A 19,429-nucleotide genomic window follows, 5' to 3' on the forward strand; every position below is an offset into this window, starting at 1 on the left:
CAATACAATAAAAGGGAGAGTAAAGTATCTAACAAAACTTTATTGAATTATGAATAATGAAAACAGTAAGACTTTCTATCTAAATACCACTCAGCATTTTGGAAATTATCTAACTTGCCAAAAAATGGTACTCTATGCAATATATACAATTAGATATGCTCCCAAGTTGGTTTTGTTTTGCTTTTATATCATTTTTATTTATCTCAATTAAATTTGGAGAACAATAACAAATAAAATTTAAATATATATCTAAGAAATGCTGCATTTTCTAGATAGTCAGGCATTACTTCTCCTCATTCTTTGTCTCTGTTAAGGAAACTTGTGATATGTAGGATAATATGAGACTATCCAAAAATATATCTTCACATACTTTTCAATTCTATTTCACATTTTCTATAAAAAGTGTATTGTCCCTGCAATGTCACTATTTACCTGTACATTTATCGCACAGCAGAACAATGAAAGTTGCTGTGTAGAATAAATAGTTTCAGGCCCTTTACTATGCTGAGATTGCAAAACTAAATTCTCTAGGACATGTGGTGCATTATGCCCATCCTGCCTTTTAAACTACTGAAGAGGAATTTCAGTGTTTTAGAAGAGTTGTGCAAATCATCTATTAAGAATCAACTGGTGAAACACCAGCAATTATCCTGATATTATGCGTGATACAAGCTATCAAGTATAACAATACTCACATTAGAGAACTAATACTGCTATGTACCATCATCATAAACATTCTCTCTCAAGCTAGTGATAGCTAGTGATAGTCAAATGGCTAATATGTAAATTGAATTCAATTTTATTAAAGTATAACAAATTCACTATAATGAAGCCTAGAATTATAGTGAATTGTCAAAAAAATCACTAAGTGGTAAAGCCTGAAAAATTTTATTAAATTATGAGGCTTTTGGGAAATATTAATAAAAATTATTTCTGAACAAATATAAAATATAGAAATAAAAAAAATAAAAATACAATTTCTTTCTTTTTTTTTAATTTTTTTATTTTTTATTGACTTTGTAATAATATTACATTAAAAATATATATGTGAGGTCCCATTCAACCCCATCCCCCCACCCCCCCCCTCTTCCCCCCCCAACAACACTCGTTCCCATCATCATGACACATCCATTGGATTTGGTAAGTACATCTTTGGGCACCTCTGCACCTCATATACATTGGTTCACATCATAGCCCATACTCTCCTCCATTCCATCCAGTGGGCCCTGTGAGGATTTACAATGTCCGGTGATTGCCTCTGAAGTATTTGTTATTAAGATTTATTTATTTATTTATTATCTCCTCCCTGCCCCCTCTCCCCGGTTATCTGTTCTCTGTGTCTGTTTACTGTGTCTTTTTTGTCCGCTTCTGTTGTCAGTGGCACAGGAATCTTTGTTTCTTTTTGTTGCATCATCTTGTTGTGTCAGCTCTCTGTATGTGCGGCACCATTCCTGGGCAGGCTGCACTTTCTTTCGCGCTGGGCAACTTTCCTTACGGGGCCCACTCCTTGTGCATGGGGCTCCCCTATGCAGGGGATACCCCTGCATGGCAGGGCACTCCTTGCGCACATCAGCACTGCACATGGGCCAGCTCCACATGGGTCAAGGAAGCCTGGGGTTTGAATCACAGACTTCCCATGTGGTAGATGGTTGCGCTAACCATTGGGCCATTCCGCTTCCCTAAATTGTATTTTTATATGTGTGACTTTGTATCTCCATAATGCCCTTTGTGTAGTTTATACATTTATTATCAATAAAATTAGATAAAACGATGTCTTTATTTTTTATTTTATACAGTTTCTCATCTCCCCCTCATATATAACATGACCAAGTCCTCCTTATTCTAAGACCCAACTCAAATGCTGTTTCTTCTAGGAAGTTTTCTCTAGCTGGAAGACATCTATATTGATTCATCTCTAGTGACTACTGCTCAATCATAGTTCTCCATCTTCAGTTGAAAACATGGATTTCAGAGACCCATTTCAGATCTACTGAATTACTCAAAAGGGCAGCTAAATTTTTATGTTCCCAAAGAGATTCTGATATACATTCACGTTGCTATATGAGTTATTGGCATCTCTATCTCACTTATTGCTCTCAACTTTGTGTTACAGTTATTTGTAATATCTATCTTTAAACCCCTATTAAAGGTAAACTCCTTGAGGGCAGAATCTGTGTTCCTTATTCTCTTTATATGCCTAGCAGGACACAGTAGGAATTGAGTAAATGTGTATTGGAGGAATGAATGAACTCCTGTTTGATTTTCAGCAGCATCCAAGTGGCATTTCATAACATTTGTTATTATATTATTAACAATAATTCTACAAAATGTCCAGAACTTTTCTAATGTCAGGGCAATAGGCATTAAGCAGTGGTAGAGAAAGATGTGAGGTAACACCCACTTGATGGCTAGTGCTGATGATATTATAATTATAATTTGGTTCTGCAGCAAAAATAACAAGTAGAGTTCCATCTTATGCATCATCTCTAAATTTTAATGGTTACATGACATTCTGTTGAGGATCTGGGGCTGTGGATAGACTCAGTATATAATAATCCTGAGTACCATGATAGACATATTTTATGGCTAAGAGAATGAAAAATCATGGTTTGAGTACTGGGAATGTGCCATTCCTTACCTTCCTTCTGTAAGCGGTAACAAATGTCCTTTTCATGACACAAACAAAAGGTGTAATTCCAGGTGGTCACAAATTCAAATCCCTGCAGGGACCATACAGGTAACACAAGTAAGCAAAGTAGCTGTCTCAGGTGCTTTGATTTGGGGCCACTGCTCAGTCTCCCACCAATTTGGCTTGGGCACATTGATCTGATCACTGGAGGAAGCATCAGATATCCCCTAGGACATAGATCGCCCACTTAGAGACACCTGTGAGCCAGGAAAGCTCTGAAAATTGAAATTCTCAGGACACTGGACAGAGCATCAGCTCCAGTTTATGTGGAGCAGTAAACTTTAGTCAGACTGGGACTCTGGGATGCCAGAATGGTGAACTAAAGGGTGCTTCTTCATTCCTCCTAGAATAATGGGTGCAATCTCTAGCCTAACAGCAATCTCCCCATAGGAATCGCTTAGGAATCAGGAAATCCTGCCTACTGCTAGTCCACATGGCCACAGCATAGCCAAGAGCAGCCTCTGTATAGAACCCTGAATTCCAGTTAAACCAGTGTAAGAAAAGAGAACAGATAAATCTGAGACCCAGAAACCTCATGTCATGTCTTCTCAAAGAAATAATGAAATAAACCTTAAACTTCCATTAGTTTAAATTTGGTCATGCCTGCAAAAGGTGTGAATAGTGATCAAGATGAAGAAACTTCATGTGCCATTATTAAAATCAAAAAGTTCCTAGAAATGCTAAAAGTACAAAACTCTCTCTTCTGTTTTAATCTCTGCTTAACTTTGTGTTCAACTTTGAAATCTACATTTAACTTTGTCAGTTTGCTTGTACCTAGGAACTCAAATTTGGGGTTCACCTGTTACAAGTTGTATAACAGTGAAAGGTAACCTAAAAATGAGACTTTACATGTCAATACTGTCTTGATGGTGGATTTAATGTATAAAGCACAAGTGAAATTAATTCAATTGCTAGAAAAGCAGAGAAACTTCACAAAGTTGTTAGTAATAAAATTCTTGTGGGTTCATTAATAAAAGTACCCAATTCACCTTAAAGTAAAAACTTACTAGAAACTCTAACTCAGAGTTAAGATTATTTATAGATGCCTTTATATTATAAAATGGCAGAAAGATAATAACTGAAATTATATATGTGTGGATTTAGCCTAGATCTATTATTGTAACTGTAAATTCTAAACATTACCTTCATTTGTGGTCACTTCAAACCTAGCCTCACTCCATGCTTTTGCTTATGGTTCTTTCATAAGAGTTTCTGCCCCTATGGCTCAGCAGAAAACAAACTTAAAACATCCCTGTCTACTGTCTTACTGGTATTAATAACCTGCTTTCTCTCATGGCTCCAAGTGTGGACTAAATTGCTGCCTGCTGGAATTTCTTGACCCTTGGGGTTGAACATCCACTCTCCCAGTCCAGTGGCTGCCAGAGTCCTTTCATCTCTGAGGACTGGGAAGTAAAGTAGGTCTCCTACCCTGACTGTCAGGGTTCCTAAAAGTGGCAATTCATGAGAGAAACCAATTTCCCTGGGGCTTCATTAGCCTTGCTCATCTGGGGTCTGCTAAAGTCAAAGTAAAAATAAAGTTCTGAAGCAAAGAAAAATTGCATGAAAGCATTGGGGACATTTGGGCTGTAAATCAATAACTAAGGAATGAAATTCTTGTGCAAAACTGCATTGTCACAGTGCAAATTAGAGTAATTAAAAAGAGCCTTCAAAAAATCTTTTAAATGTTATCTTACAATTAAACTTATTTTGTATAACAGTGAGTCCTGTGTTTCTCTGTCAAACTATATTTGTGTCTGCCTATTTGCTTGGTGTATAACTTCATGTACCAGGATGATAGCATCAAATTAACAAATGAAAATTCTAAGTTCATATATAATGAAATTAAGTTAAGAAAATGTAGATCTGACATCTTTTAAATGGATAAAGTAAATTCCATTGATTGCTAATTGTAATATAAGGTAAATTAGTCAGTCTATGTGATTGTGGCCAATTATAAAAAGTTTGTAAAAACATTTTCCAAACTGAAGCATTTAAATGGCTCTCATTCTAAGAAGCCATTATTAACTAAAAACCTAGATTGGTATTAATGGCAAAAAGTAACTTCATAGCAATGAAACCTGCCTAAAAGTCACCTCAATGTGCATATTCAAGTAGTGGTAATGAAAAGTTACCTTGATTCCATTGGGAATCTTCAGTTTTCATTTTAAAAATGGAAAAATTAGTTTCTCCTCTACTGCTAAAGTAAAATACCTGCTAATTAATGTCTTCATGGAAAACGTGTAGAAGTAAAAAAGCAAAATACTAAAAAGTTAAGTTCATTTGATATGTAACACATTGCACTGGAAATGTTTAAAAAATATATACAAATCACAAAATAGACTTCAACATTGTCAAACACTCTTGTGCAGTCAAACCAGGCCTTTAATACACTGCAGGTTGCCTCTCCATTTGAGTTATTGGTTAGGTTGGTCACTGACCCCTAAAATAATAAAGGTATCTACAACATCTCTGGCTGTGCTCCTGAACACGATGAAAACTGTTACAGTTTCAAACTCCTGCAGCAGCCAATGATGACTTAATAGAGCCAAATGTACAATAGATATTGCCTCCAGACTGGTACTGCTTCATAGTGCCAAAAACTACTATGCACCAGGTTGGTGGGATATTGGAAACTACTTTCCTAGCCTCTCACTATGGTCAACAGTGCTGTGCTGTGGCTTGCTCACTGTGTAAAGGACATACCAAGTGGAGCAATGATCACCAGAGTACTGTGAGTAGAACTTAAACACAATTGGCATTATGACCTGCTCCCATGGAGAGATAACATATAAGGTATTGCAAATCTGAAACTTAAACCTATTAATTGCAGCTCAAAGAGAAACTTACGCATTGAGTAGTACATTAATCAGTACCAAGTACTGTACCTATATCCTATTCTAGATATATGTCTGATGATTATAGTGATATTTCTATTAGAGCATATGCAGAAGGACATTGAACATGTTAAAAGTCCTGGTAAATTTCGTTTTCTGAGTAGTTAATGAACATGTCTGTAAGATAAAGGAATAGCACCTTGCCTGAGAGCACTGGGACCAACAGCCCTTTTCATTGAGAAAGCCACCAAATTAACTTGGGCAACCTCTCACAATCTTCACCCCACACCAGTTGAAGGATGTGCTTGAGGTCAGGGGTCACCAGTGGCTTACAGGTAGCCAGTTAATTAAATACCAGGCTCAATTACTAGAGACCCCTGAGGTGCAGATAAGGGTGTGTCAGACTCTCAACCCAGCCACCCTACTACCGGTAGAGGGCCCACGGTCAGATCCTGGGGTGCCCCTTCTCCACTCCTGCCTTGAAGCTCTTAACCAAAATTATTCAAGCAGGCCAGATTTAAAAGATGAGCTTCTTGTGAACCCAAACATTGAATGGTCCACAGATGGAAGCAGTTTTATTATGGAAAAAATTAAAATGACAGGTTATGCAGTAGTTTTTAATTTGAAACCATAGAGGCCAAAGTTCATCCCCATGGAACTTCAGCCCAGAAGGCAGAGCTGATTGCCCTTACCCAAAGCTTAAAGTTAGCAGCAGGAGTTGGGCTAATGTTTACACCAACTCTAAGTACGCTTACTAACAATAGGTCACCTATTAAGCACGGGCAAGAAATCCTAGACTTACCAAAAGCTGTTACCTCAAGAAATAGCAGTTATGCATTGTCCAGGGCATCAGAACACAGACACTGCTATAGCAAAGAGAAATGCTCAAGCTGATGCAGCTGCTAAAGCAGCAGCACAAACCCGGGTTTCCCTCCTACCCCTTATTCCAGCACTTGTACCAGTACTTGAAGTTCTACAGTATACCCAAGATGAACCGACCAGGGTAACTAGCCTGGGATCCACCCTGGAAGCTGATGGGTGCCTGGTTAAAGACACTCAAGCCTACCTGCCAGGAGTTGTGTAGTGGAAAGTTCTTCATGGACTTCACCAAGCCACTCATCTGGGGAAGGATGCCCTAACCTGCTTAGCCAAACAGGTTTTTGAAAGACAAAGCCAGGTGAAGACAGTCAAAGAAATTACCAGGAGTTGCTCAATTAGAGCAAAATAAGAAACTTTACTCTGTAGTTCTGATCACTCCCACAGCTATTAAAGTTAAAAGAATTTCCAGCTTGGTGCACTAATCCTGAGTAAAGCCAGCTGCCCAAAAAAGTGCCAGTTCACCAGAGCACCTGATGGGACAAACGAATGCCAGTCATTGAATGACCTGAAATACCTCTTCAAGAGACAAAGATAAGTAGTGTCTATGTCAAAGTCAGCTGTCCCCTCTAACTCTAGCCCAAATGTCTATTGCTAGGGGGAGAGCAAACCAAACACCCCTTTAAGAAACCTTGTCTGTTTTTATCTCTTTTAGCTTAACTAAAAAGGGCAATGCGTCTTCCCATTGTACTGAAGGAAACTCTTTCCTACCAACTTTTGGAAAATGCAGGCTTTGTAGGCACCTAACCTTTTCTACTCCTGTGGTCCTGTGTCCTCTTAGTCGAACCCTATATTCTCAAAATTCTAATTAAGTTTATTTCTTCCAGAATCAACATCTTGTTAACCATATTGGGACTTCATCAAGCTTCACACAGGATGCCAATCGAAATAGAATAGCAGGGTTTTACACCTTGTCAGGTAGGGCATACAGCCCATAACCACCAGGAGCAGCTACAGAAGAAAGACCATCACCCTATGATACCCCTTTAAGATTAAAAGTGTAAACTCTCTGAGGGGGGGAATGAAGAAGGTTAATAAGATAGGGAATTAATAGATGGATCTGTAACCTAGCAGAGAGTCCATGTGGACATCAGTCACTCCCAAGATGGCTGCTGGAAGACCCACCCAAAGATTCTGCCTTTCAGAACAAAGACTTGTTCTGGAAGCCAGGAGAAGCCCCGGATATTCCCTAAGGACTTTATCACTGGGTCCTCATGAGGGATTTATTGGAGGGGGGGGTGTGGGTAATCAATCAAAACAGCAAACAGCTGGAACCCCTCCCCCCCCCATTAGGAAAGGGATAGAATAATTAATGTTTCAAAAAGCAAGGCCTGAACCTTCTCTCTCATGTGCTCTCTGGCCTCTGGACCCATTACTGCCCTCTACGCACTGCTCTTGCCGTTTTTCCTCTGCCATGTGACCACACAAGTAAACCTGGGAATTTAAAATCTATGATGGGGAATTGCAGCCTGTAAATCAGTCTGCTTTGTCACTTTTCACTCCTTTCTTCTCTACCTGGGAACCCTGATCTGTTATTCCCTCCCTGCCTGAATAATAACTCACCTGGCATGCTCTTAAAATTCATTTCTGCAGCATAGCCAAGAACCTAAATAAAATCTGGTAACAATATGTCTGCCTTTTATACCTCATACCTTATTTGGATCCTCTCTCTCTTTCCTGGATTGTACAAACTGATTGGAAGAGTTAGAATCAATTGCTAATTTCAATTCTGCATTCTTCATAGAGGTGAACCTCCATGATGGATTCCTGTCACAGTCTCAGCACAGAAAAGACAGGTTCAAACAGTCTTTTCTTGGCTATTTTGTTTGAAGATGGTGGATGTCCATACCTGACACAGACCTTATGGTGAAGGAAGGAACTGGATTATCAAAGAAAAGGATCAAATATTCTTTTAAATTCAGGTGATTGGATTACTATTATTTTGTATTCAAAACATGTTTTAATAAAGTGGATAAACAAAAAGGATGAAATTGAGAGGAAAAGCATATTTGAAAAAATATCCCTCCAAATGGCTTGGACTCATTTTAAATTAAGCACTATTTGAATAACTACAGTTCGACTAGGGAAAATTGTTTTGTTTTTAACATGATCAATATTGTGCCTTGCAACTTGCCTTCTCCCAGAAGCATGGTATTAAACTACTTGATTTAACAGTTTTATAAACAAGTTCTTTAATACATGGCCACAATGCTAAGTAACATCCTTACAATTATAGAAAGCTCCAGGGCATTGCAGCATGTCTGGCATCATATTTTTCTCTTTCCTGAACGGTTGTTTTCAGCCATCACGTAATGGTACTAATAGAGCCTGCTGACCTCAGAGCAAGAGCATCTCACCTGTGAAGGAGTGGAGATATTGCTTGAATGGTTTGCATATAAATATTAATACCTGTTCAACTTTATTTAGCCCAGGAAACCTCTCAGAGGGTATAACTCAGGCAGTTTGGCTACAAGCTGTTATAATTAGGTCAGGTGAGGAATGCAAACACGCTGCCATTAGCCATGTTTCTCAACTCTTCTGGTTTTAAGAAATACCCCCCTGCCACTGACTGAAGCTTAGCATTTATGACCCAGTGTCTTTTAAAACTGTGAGAAGAGACATGGTTTTTATTTTCTTTGAGTTTATTTAGAATAAAGTCTTTCTAACAAGTTCTAAGGTATTATGATCTGCATTTCAAAGTCAGAAAATTATAACTCCCTCTTGAAGTGACTCAGGAGCCTCTAGCCTTTTGGGCACTCTGCATTTGGGGAAGTAGAAGCAAAACAAAACAAGAAGAAAAAGACAAAACAAAATTGAAGCCAAAGCTAAAGAGAAAATTCTATAACAACAAAAACATCACAGGCAATTATATGAGTCTAAAAATTCTCATTTTCCTTGTACATTCCATTCACAGCAGCCTTGTGAAAAGTGTATTTATTTATTATTTATTTATTTACTTTTGAAATGTATCTTTACTCTTAGATCACCCATGGATTCAAATTCTGCAGGCTAGGAGACTAATATATTCAGTCTTCTTGGTCAGGAGGTGTGAACTAGCTTGAGTAAGAGATGAATTACATTTGAAATTGATCTCCTGCCCTCATCATATCCACAGACCTCTTATGTTCCAATTCAACCTTTATACAATTTGTCGTAGAAAATGAAATGGAAATCCAGAATCAGAAAACTGGGGTAAGATTTGGGGTTGGGAGCTAAGATACAGGGTGCCATGTCAGGTATATATCAAAATTCAACCTGGAGGTTGTCTACCATGGATTCTAGGGCTGCAGTTCAATTTCTGATCCATGTCAGGGAACCCTACTGTGAGTGACAGAGATTAGAAACTGAATCCAGCAGAGTCTAAAAGGACCTTGAGTGGCTCCCCGTGACTCACAGGATTAACTTAAATCCACTTTCCTCAATATTAAAGTCTCTTATGACTTGAATTCTGCCTACTTTCTTAACATTATCTCCCCTGCTATAACTGAAGGTTAAGAATTACCAAATAATTATGGTTACAGAATTAATATATAGATGCCTTTTTTTTTAAAGGTTTATTTTTTATTTATTTCTCTCCTCTTCTCAGCTCCCCCACCCCTGCCAAGTTGTCTGCTCTCTGTGTCCATTCGCTGTGTGTTCTTCTGTGTCTACTTATATTCTTGTCAGCAGCACCGGAAATCTGTGTCTCTTTTTGTTGCATCACCTTGCTGCGTCAGCTCTCCGTGTATGCAGTGCCACTCCTGGACAGGCTGCACATTTTTGCACTGCGTGGCTCTCCTTATGGGGTACACTCCTTGCATGTGGAGCTCCCCTATGTGGGGGACACCCCTGTGTAGCACAGCACCCCTTGCGCGCATCAGCACTGCGCGTGGGCCAGCTCATTACACGGGTCACAAAGCTCTGGGTTTGAACTCTGGACCTCCCATGTGGTAGGCGGATGCTCTATCTGTTGAGCCAAATCTGCTTCCCTAGATTTCTAGTATTTGTAAATTTCTAGTATTTGTAAAAGAAATATCTGAAATTAATGAAACGTGAAGTACTAGAATCCAGATGCCTGATCTCTGATAATGATTATGAAGCTGGCTCATAAGATAGGAAATCAATAGATGGATCTGGAACCTGGCAAGAAGTCCAGGTGGACATCAATATCCCCAAGATGGCTGCTGGAAGACCCTCCCCAAGATTCTTCCACTCAGAACAGGATTTCCTACAGAAGCCAGGAGAAGCCCTGGATATTCCCCAAGGACTTTATCACTGGACCCTCCCAGGGGATTGATGGATGGGGTAAACAATCAAAACAGCAAACTGCTGGAACTCCTCCCCTGCCATTAGCAAAGGGGTGGAATAGTTAATGGTTCAAAAAGCAAGCACAAGGCCTGCACACTCTCTTGCCTTTGGACCCAGAATCTGGCCACCTTCTCCCCTGCTTGGATTACTATGCAAGTAAGCCTGGGGATTTATAATCTATAATAGGAATTACAGTTGTAAGTCAACCCACTTTATCACTTTTAAACCCCTTCCTCTCTATCTGGGACCCATGATCTGTTATTTTCTCCCATTTCTCTTCCTTCCCTACCTTAATAAATTACTGGACTAACTCACCCGACATGCTCTTGAAATTCATTTCTGCAGCATAATCAAGAACCTAGACAAAATCCAGTAACAATTGTAAAACTTTATAACCTTTATCTTGTGATTTTAAGAATACCCCAATATTGTACCCTTCCCATCCTGTTTTATAGCTTTAAAATCTTATGATCACTAGACAGTCTTAAATGTTTATTAGTGAAGGAAACTGAGCCAGCCCCACTCCATTTACTCATTAGTATAAACCTGCTAAACCTGGTTACTTTAAAACTATCAGAATTACTGCAATTTGGGAGAAAGATTTAGACAATTAGGTCATCAGTTCTCCTTGCTATGTGCTGGCAGTAAAGCTCTTTCCCTCTTAATCCCAGGAACTGGTCTTTGAAGTTCATCAGGCAAGAACCTGCTTTTGCTGGTATCACTGCTCTCCTGCACACATTCACACATCTGCCAGGCATGGAAAATTATTTGCTAGTAAGTTTCTTAGCTCTAAGTTTTTGCATATTCTGTCTTTCTATCTGTTAATTCTGTCTCTTCCTTCTTCATTTTCAGAATTGCTAGTCATTAATTTTCAAGAACCACTCAAGAATCTGTTTCTCTGCGAATTGATCGCAGTTGAATGCATTTTCCTTTGGGCAAACATTGTACCAGATGTATTCTCTCATTATACCTTTATCATACTGTATTGCTATTATTATTATTATTGTTGTCTCTCAAAGAAGGCTGAGAGATTTTTCAGGTAAGTAGTGTGTCGTCTTCACCTCCTTCCTTAATAAAGAACATAGTGTGGTACTTTACATATTTTAAATACTCACAAAGTAATTGTTGAACAAAATGTTTAAGCAAATGGCTTGAGGAAGAACACAGATCTATAAATATTGTTTGTAAGGTCTTTGGAATATCAGTTTGGTCTAATCTCTGTTTCAGTCTCAGCCATGCTTTGGGCCACCTTCATATCATTCCGGTCTTCCTTTCCCCACTGAAACACAACATTCTACGTAGAACGCCTTCACCAAAAACTAACTGATTGCCCTTTCAAGCTTATACAATGCTCTTCATCCTTCACTTTAGTTGAACTTATTTCTCGTCAGCTCAGCTACTTTTGCCCTGGGAGTCCTTGCTTGTCTCTTAATTTGGCACATGATGCCACATTTCTCCTTTGGGGATCCTGTATTTTAGAAAGTGAATAAGATAAACAAATATGAAAATACTTTAGAAAATAAACATAAGGACATTAAACAAAAATACGAATGCTAACATAATACCCACATAGAGAAAAAACATTTTGGAAAAGAAAAGAAGTAGAATAATTGTGAAATTTCTGAAAATTCTGAGTAAGATGGGGAGAGGTTCCAGAATGTCCAGTAGCAACTTTCCAGGACTCACGTTTCTTATCTAAATTTTTGAAGTACATCCTGATTTAATGATATTCAGATGTGCATCCTCTCAAAAGTATGTGCTTTTTGAAAGGCAGGATCATGACATTGTATCTTTTCCCTAAAGAGCTGAAGTGTCTATCAATTCCATGGGCATTCAATACATTCTTATTAATTGATGAAAGCAGAGATCTGTATTAGTGAACTATTTTCAAGTTCTAAGTTGCTGACATTGAGTCTAGGAATTATTGAATAAATGCTACCTGCTCATAAATAATAATTATTCTTATTAAACACTAATTTCTAACAAAAGTTGACATATTCATTAATCAAATTTACTGGATCATATTTTTTAGCTTGACTATATGCAGTTTTGAAAATATGTATCAATACACCCTCATTTATTTCTTTCCTTAACTAAATTCTTAAACAGCTTCAGTTCGAGTGATTTTGATGTGTTTGAAATTCCATTTGGTTTTAGAGACTGTTGCAGTCCCAGCATGTGACAAAGCATAATGAATGTTTTCCAAGATTTTGAACGAAGAATTGTGATTTTGATAGTCTTTCCTTTTTGTGAAAAGGTCTTATTTTGGGGGTTTTAGGAACTGTGTGAAGGCATGCAATATTAGTTTTCTAAGCCTGCCATAAAAAATTACTGCAAATTGGGTGACTTAAAACAATGGAAATTTATTCTCTCATGGTTCTGAAGGTGAGAAATCTGGAATCAAGGCATTTTCAGGGCCACACTCCTTACAGATGCTCTAGGGGAGAATCTTTTCCTTGTCTTTCCTAATTTCTGGTTGTTGCTAGCTTCCTTGGCTTGTAGCCACATCACCCCAATATCTGTCTAATCTCCATATTGTCTTCTCCTCTGTGTTTCCCTTCACTGCATGTCCCTTATAAGGACACTTGCATTGGATTTAAGCCCCACCCATATAATCTACGATGATCTCTGCATCTTAAAATCTTAACCTAACCATATCTGCAAAGACATTTTTCCAAATACAATAACATTCACATATTCTGTGGATTAGGGTATGGACATATCTTTTCTGGGGGGTTGGGGTGGTGGGCACCATTCAACCCACTATGTATGTCTAATTATGGAAATTCTGTAACAACAAAATAATCTTTTTTTGGATGAGGTATGTCTGCATATTTTTCATTTCCTTTCTGTTTCTACATGGGCTTTGTGGTTGCATGAGCATGCTCTTGGGCCACGTTTGATATTGGTTTTAGAAATAAAATCATTTTAATAAGGAGCTTTTTATTACATTTTTGTTGGCTCTTTGTTTTAGCTACCTAAGGTAGAATTATAGTTTTATTTACAATTAATTGCATTATTTGGCAATATAGATATGTTTTTTTAAACATATAAAAGTAGTCCTAATAGAAGATTTTCTTTCATTTCTGCCATAAATATGTCACTTTATATCTTTCAATAGTGAAAAGAATGAATCCCAAGATGGAGTGGAATCAGAGATGGTTTCACTAACATTCATGATTAATATCTAGAAGCTTTAGAAGTTATATAGGAGAAATATTAGCACATGTTTCTTGTTGGATAAATCTCAATGGAAGAAGTATGCAGACATTTGAAAATAATTTACTGCTTATTTTTTTTAACAGTCTTGTAAAATCCCATACTCTCTTATTCTTTTCATTCTTTGTGTGTATATGTAGTTCCCAGATTTAAATCTTCCAGTCGTAGAATCCCAAGCCACCAAATATTTCTAAGAATATAATTTGCACATTTTCCATGGCTGTCATTTGACCAATTCTGATTTACTGCAGTTTTTTATCTACCTAAAATACCCATTACTCAAAAACAGGTTGTAAAATTCTGACAAGATCTCTGATGCTTCCATGATATAGATGAACTTTTGCAGCTCCATAAAGAAAAAACCACAAGTCAGTTAACTTACGCAACTGTACTAAGTAAATAAACAAAGCTCAAGTCAAATATAAAGTAGGCTTTGCTGTGCACAAATAAACCCAGAAGACAAACAGTGAACATCTGTAGTACAATGCCACTGGAACATTAATTTGGTTTTACGTGTTCAAGAAGAATAAAAATATGTTTGCTTTGATTACAGTGATGATTTTATTTAAACTTAGATCTCATTATTCCTGATTTATTTCCACTCAGTCAGTCCAAGAAGTGACAGTCTCTACCAATCAACAATCATTTCTTTAAAAGCCATTTGCTTTTTAAGGTGTTCAGAAGATATTCTCCCTCCCCTTTGTTTCCCTATTTGTAGCTCAACTGAAGAGAGGAATGGATAGTAAAAATTTCATTGTATATCCAAAGGATTAAAACCCATTTTCAATAAATTGATATTGCTCCAACCCTAAAACTATGACATTAATAATAATAATTAAAACTCAAAGAGAATGCACTTAACACTGGGCAACTGTCTCTCCTTTTCAGTACACCATGACATAAATGTAATATTTGGATCACATGCTCTCTTAGTGTATTGGTCCAAGTTCTCTAGGGAAACAGAATCAACAAGAGATATCTGTGAATAGTATGCAGTTTTATAAGAGTCTCTCACGTGACCATGGGGATGCACAAGTCCAGGTTCCACAGGCAGGCTGCATCCAAGGGCTCCTATGAAAGTCCATTGAAGTTCTTGATGAGTTCTGGGAGACATAGGCTGTCCAAAAACGATCTGGGAAATTCTCTCTCAATGCTGGAATCACTTCCCCTTTTAAGGCATTCAACTGATTAAATAAAGCATCACTCACTGCTGATGGCCATCTCCCTGATTAATGTAATTGCAATCAGCTATCTATGATTTACCACTGCAGTAAATTCAATGGTGATGAAAGTCCATAATACCCTTGTATTCAGTTAGCCCAGTGCTTGCTTGACCAAACAACTGGGCACAATTACCTGACTGAGTTGACACATTAGCCTAACCATCACACTTAATAATCATGGGTTTATAAAGAGATGCTAAGAATAATTAGCTCAATGGATTTCCTTGGCACAAATATTGACAAAACAAGGTAAATCATTACCATATTAAGGTTTTATAACAGGGCATCATGACGTTTGATAGTAAATTTAATCCAGTTGTTCATTATTGGCAGTAAAATTCCATTAAGGAAGGGACTTAGTCTCTTTTGTTCATTATTGTTTCTCTAGTACCTAGAACAATTCTTGAAATATAGAAGGGGCCCTCAGAATATTTGTTTGAATGAGTGTTAAACATGAAAGCAATGAAATGTGAACATTTACTCTGTAGTGAAAGTCATTGTTTTTGGCTGAAAATAGTGTTTTGTAAAAATAGTACAACTTCCTATTCATCATTGTGAATTAGAAAAGCCAATACCAAACTTCTCTGTCAGTTTTCTGCCCCTTGTTTGGCTCCATGGTTTAGAAAAAATATGTCCAAATTATCTGCTCCAAAGACTCTTTGTAATTTAGCAAGGTTCAGTAAAGGTATGCTTGGCTCCTTTAGATTTTGGATTGCAGACCTGGGAGAGGTTCTTGCCAAGAATGAATCCCCCCTAGGCAAAACTTCATGCTGTAGACATCTTCACTCCTGATAAGAAAATTGGGTTAGGAGGAGAAAGGCAACTTGTGTTGAGTGGTCCTAAGAAAGTGACAGCCAAAACTAAAACACTATCTCCCTGTGCCTTGCTTCTAAGTCCACAAAGAAGAGTAAGAATGACATTGTGAGTCTTTGAAATCATAGAGGAAAGATCTTAATGCTTTCAGCCTCTGTGGTTGAACAACTATTGAAAAATCCTTTAAAGGTATATCCAATCATCTCTTTCCTTCAAACCTCCCTTACCTATCTTTTCCTTTCCTTTTTCTCTTATGATAGCTGCATTCAGGCCCTCATCTTTTGTTTGAAAAATAATCTTTTCCTTTTCCAGATGATTCTAACAGTCTTGCCTATGGGCTTCACATGACCTAATATAAATCCTTCATTTTTTTCTCTAAAGGACACTTGAGAAAGATAATGATTTGCCAAAGGTCATTCTACCTATAATTGGCATACCTGGGACTAGAACTCAGATTTCTTGTTTCCTACCTACGTTCTTTCCATTGCAAGCATCTATGGGAGAAATTGCAATATCCTGACTAAATACAAGAAACTCATAGGTGGATAAAATGATAGTTTCAAAATGTCCTTCTTCTGTATGAAATCCCACAATCTTCCTGTTTCCCCTCTCCCTGCCCAAGGCCCTAATTTTCTCCTGGTTTATGTGATAAGGTTCCAAATCCCCTTTGCCAAATTTTTATTGATTTCCACAATTGGTTTGTCCTCTAGATTTCCCTTTTAGGATCTCTGCCTTGGTTCCAAGGTGTTTAATTACCAACCCCAGAACAAGTAACACTCCTTGTCTTTGCTTATGTCTTACCTCTCTACCTAAAATAATTCAATTCATCCTTTAAGAGTTTACATACATATGTGCACATACACATATACATACACACATACACACATACATACACATTTCATCTGTAATATATCCATTAAGGAATTTATTAATACCTCATTCGTTATGTGGATCATATGTTGTTATATCAAAAAGACACCTGGAGATAATTTAGTGAAATAGTGAAATTCCCCTATTGAGGGGGAACAGCATTCCAAAGGAGTTAAGCAAATTTGTCAAGGACCCCAAGTTCTGCAAGAGGCTCTGAGGAGAAGGAAGAAAGAGAAGAGAATGAAATTAAGTTTTTCTCATATGGCCAGGAATTTATGGCTTGGAGTTGTATTTCCATTTTATGTATGAGGACATTAAGGATATGGTAGTTACATAAATTATATGGAACATAACTAGGGAATGGAAGACTTGGTTTCCATCTCCCAAACACAAGCCCAAGTTGTTAATTATTAAACCCAACTGCTCTTTAATTTGACGATTATATAAAGCTAAAACATTCAGAGTTTAATCTATATAAGATACTGAAAAAAACTTTGTGTCAGGACAGAAAACATGTCAACTCCACACATACTATTAAGAACAGTTTGACTTCAGAAGAGTTTTTCCAAATTGATATTGTTTAAAATAGATACTTTTCTGTTAATAAAAGCACAAACAAAGCCAGTATAGGAGCATTTACTCTTACCTCACTGCCCCCTGCCCTGCCCCCAAATGTTTCTCTTCACAAACAGGAAGACAAGTTCAGTTAAAAATAATATTGCTTTTGCCAATAGTGATAATGAAAGAATTTAAAAAATAAGGCACAGTATAGGAAAAATTAATTTATGTATTTTTAATAAATAGTAACCTTACCAGGCTTCTAGATTAAAAACAAAAACAAAAAATAGCCATAAACATTACAATGCCTGAGCTGCAAAAATAAGAAATGAAAATGACAGTAGCCAATACTACACAAGGCTGAAGCATGTAATTTACATCTTAGTGAAATTAAACATACTATAACAGCTTAGCTTCCAGGCAACAATACTATTAAATTTGTAGTAGCAGATTATGACATCATCTGAAACCCCAGGATACACATTTGAAGCTGGCTATTATTGTTTGTAATTTGTATTGCTGTTCTGGTTAGTTTTTCATTTAATTCAGCTCAGGCCCCTATTAAAAAAAAAAACAAAAAAACAGACAAATAACAGCAGTTGAGGATGCTGCTTTTAGCAAAAGCTCTTAAGCCTCAGGCTGCAGTGATGTCATATTTTAGAATCAGTAATGATAGGTTATATTTGAGGAACATTAAGAGGTCAGAACTGTATTGCAAAGATAATAATTTAAGCAGTTTTTTAATAGTCTGTAAGTATAATTTTGGAAGGTTTTCTAACTCACCTTTCTTTTCCAAAATGTTTCTTAGCTGAGAAAGAATGTGTAGTGGTAGAAAAATGGTGCAACCTGATGCTTTTAGTAGAGGGCTTATTTATACACCAGCAATCTCAGCAAAGTATATTGAGAACCTTAAATGTTCAGACTCTTGGAGTGTGGGGTGGTTAGGCATTTGTGAACTTAGAAAAATGTTTCCAGTAGTCTGGTGTTTATGAATTTCTCTGGAGAAGGAATTTATAACTCATATCTAATTTCTCGAAAGGGCCCATTTTCCAAAAAGTTTATGGGCCTTGTTCATAGTAACAGTGATTGCAAAGGTTTGGGAAGGCTTATTAGAATTTCTTACGTTAGGTATGAGAAGGGAAAATATGGTTTGGAAAATGCCCTTTCCCTTCTACAGATGATTCTAATATTCTTGTCTAAGGGATTTGAGCCCATGCTACCCAATCCTCAATATTGAACTAATAAAAATTCCTAATTTATTGCAAGAGAAAACTTGAAGATCAGGGAGATGAAACTGACTTGTGAAAAATACTTCAACAAATGATTGGCAGATCTGGGACTAGAACCCAGGTTTCTAGTCTCATAGCCCATGTTCTTTCTATTATAAGAAGTTATGTGCGATTCAACTATTTGACAAACCTGAAGTAGTTAATGCCTGCTTCTTAGGTTTCCACTATAAATAGAAGACCAATGATCCTTGTAATTTCTGACTGTCTGATTGTGGCAGCCAAGACTGAATGGGGGAAATACAGGAAGCACTAAAAACATGAAGAGGAGGAGATAATTTTTGCAACTCAGAAGTAAACTTGTAAAGAGTAGGGAAAATAAAAAGGAACATATGCGAGGAATACTAAGACCTAGAGTGGTAGTCTGATCAGATATTGTGGGAAAAGGCATCTGCTATGTGAAAACACATGGCTAGAGGGCTAACCATCCCTGGCAAGAAGATGATTTAGACATAGTATGACAATTTTCCGTAAATTATTTGCTACATTTATGTACCCATTTTTTTTTTACCCCTCACTCAATGGATTTATCTGCATGTATTTTGGAGATTGAATAATGCCCACCACAAAGGACATGTTCAAGACTTTACCTGCATTCCTTTGACTATAAACCCATTGTAAATAGGACCTTTCAAGACGCTATTGTTAATTAAGGTCATATGTCATATGTCATATGTCAATAGGTTCTTCAAAGGTCCTATTTAGATGAGGCCACATTGACTTGGAGTGGGTCTTGATCCTATATGACTGGAATATAAGCAAAATAAAATCTGA

At 37.3% G+C, this 19,429-nt stretch overlaps 1 non-coding gene across 1 annotated transcript; it reads left to right on the forward strand.

The window, feature by feature from the left end:
• Positions 1–18,774: 18,774 nt before the first annotated feature.
• Positions 18,775–18,901, forward strand: LOC111761553 (small nucleolar RNA SNORA31). Its single transcript, XR_002794886.1, has one exon. It is a non-coding gene; the product is annotated as a small nucleolar RNA SNORA31 (small nucleolar RNA).
• Positions 18,902–19,429: the final 528 nt, after the last annotated feature.

Source organism: Dasypus novemcinctus, chromosome 8 (assembly GCF_030445035.2).
Source record: "Dasypus novemcinctus isolate mDasNov1 chromosome 8, mDasNov1.1.hap2, whole genome shotgun sequence".
NCBI classification, from domain to species: Eukaryota; Metazoa; Chordata; class Mammalia; order Cingulata; family Dasypodidae; genus Dasypus; species Dasypus novemcinctus.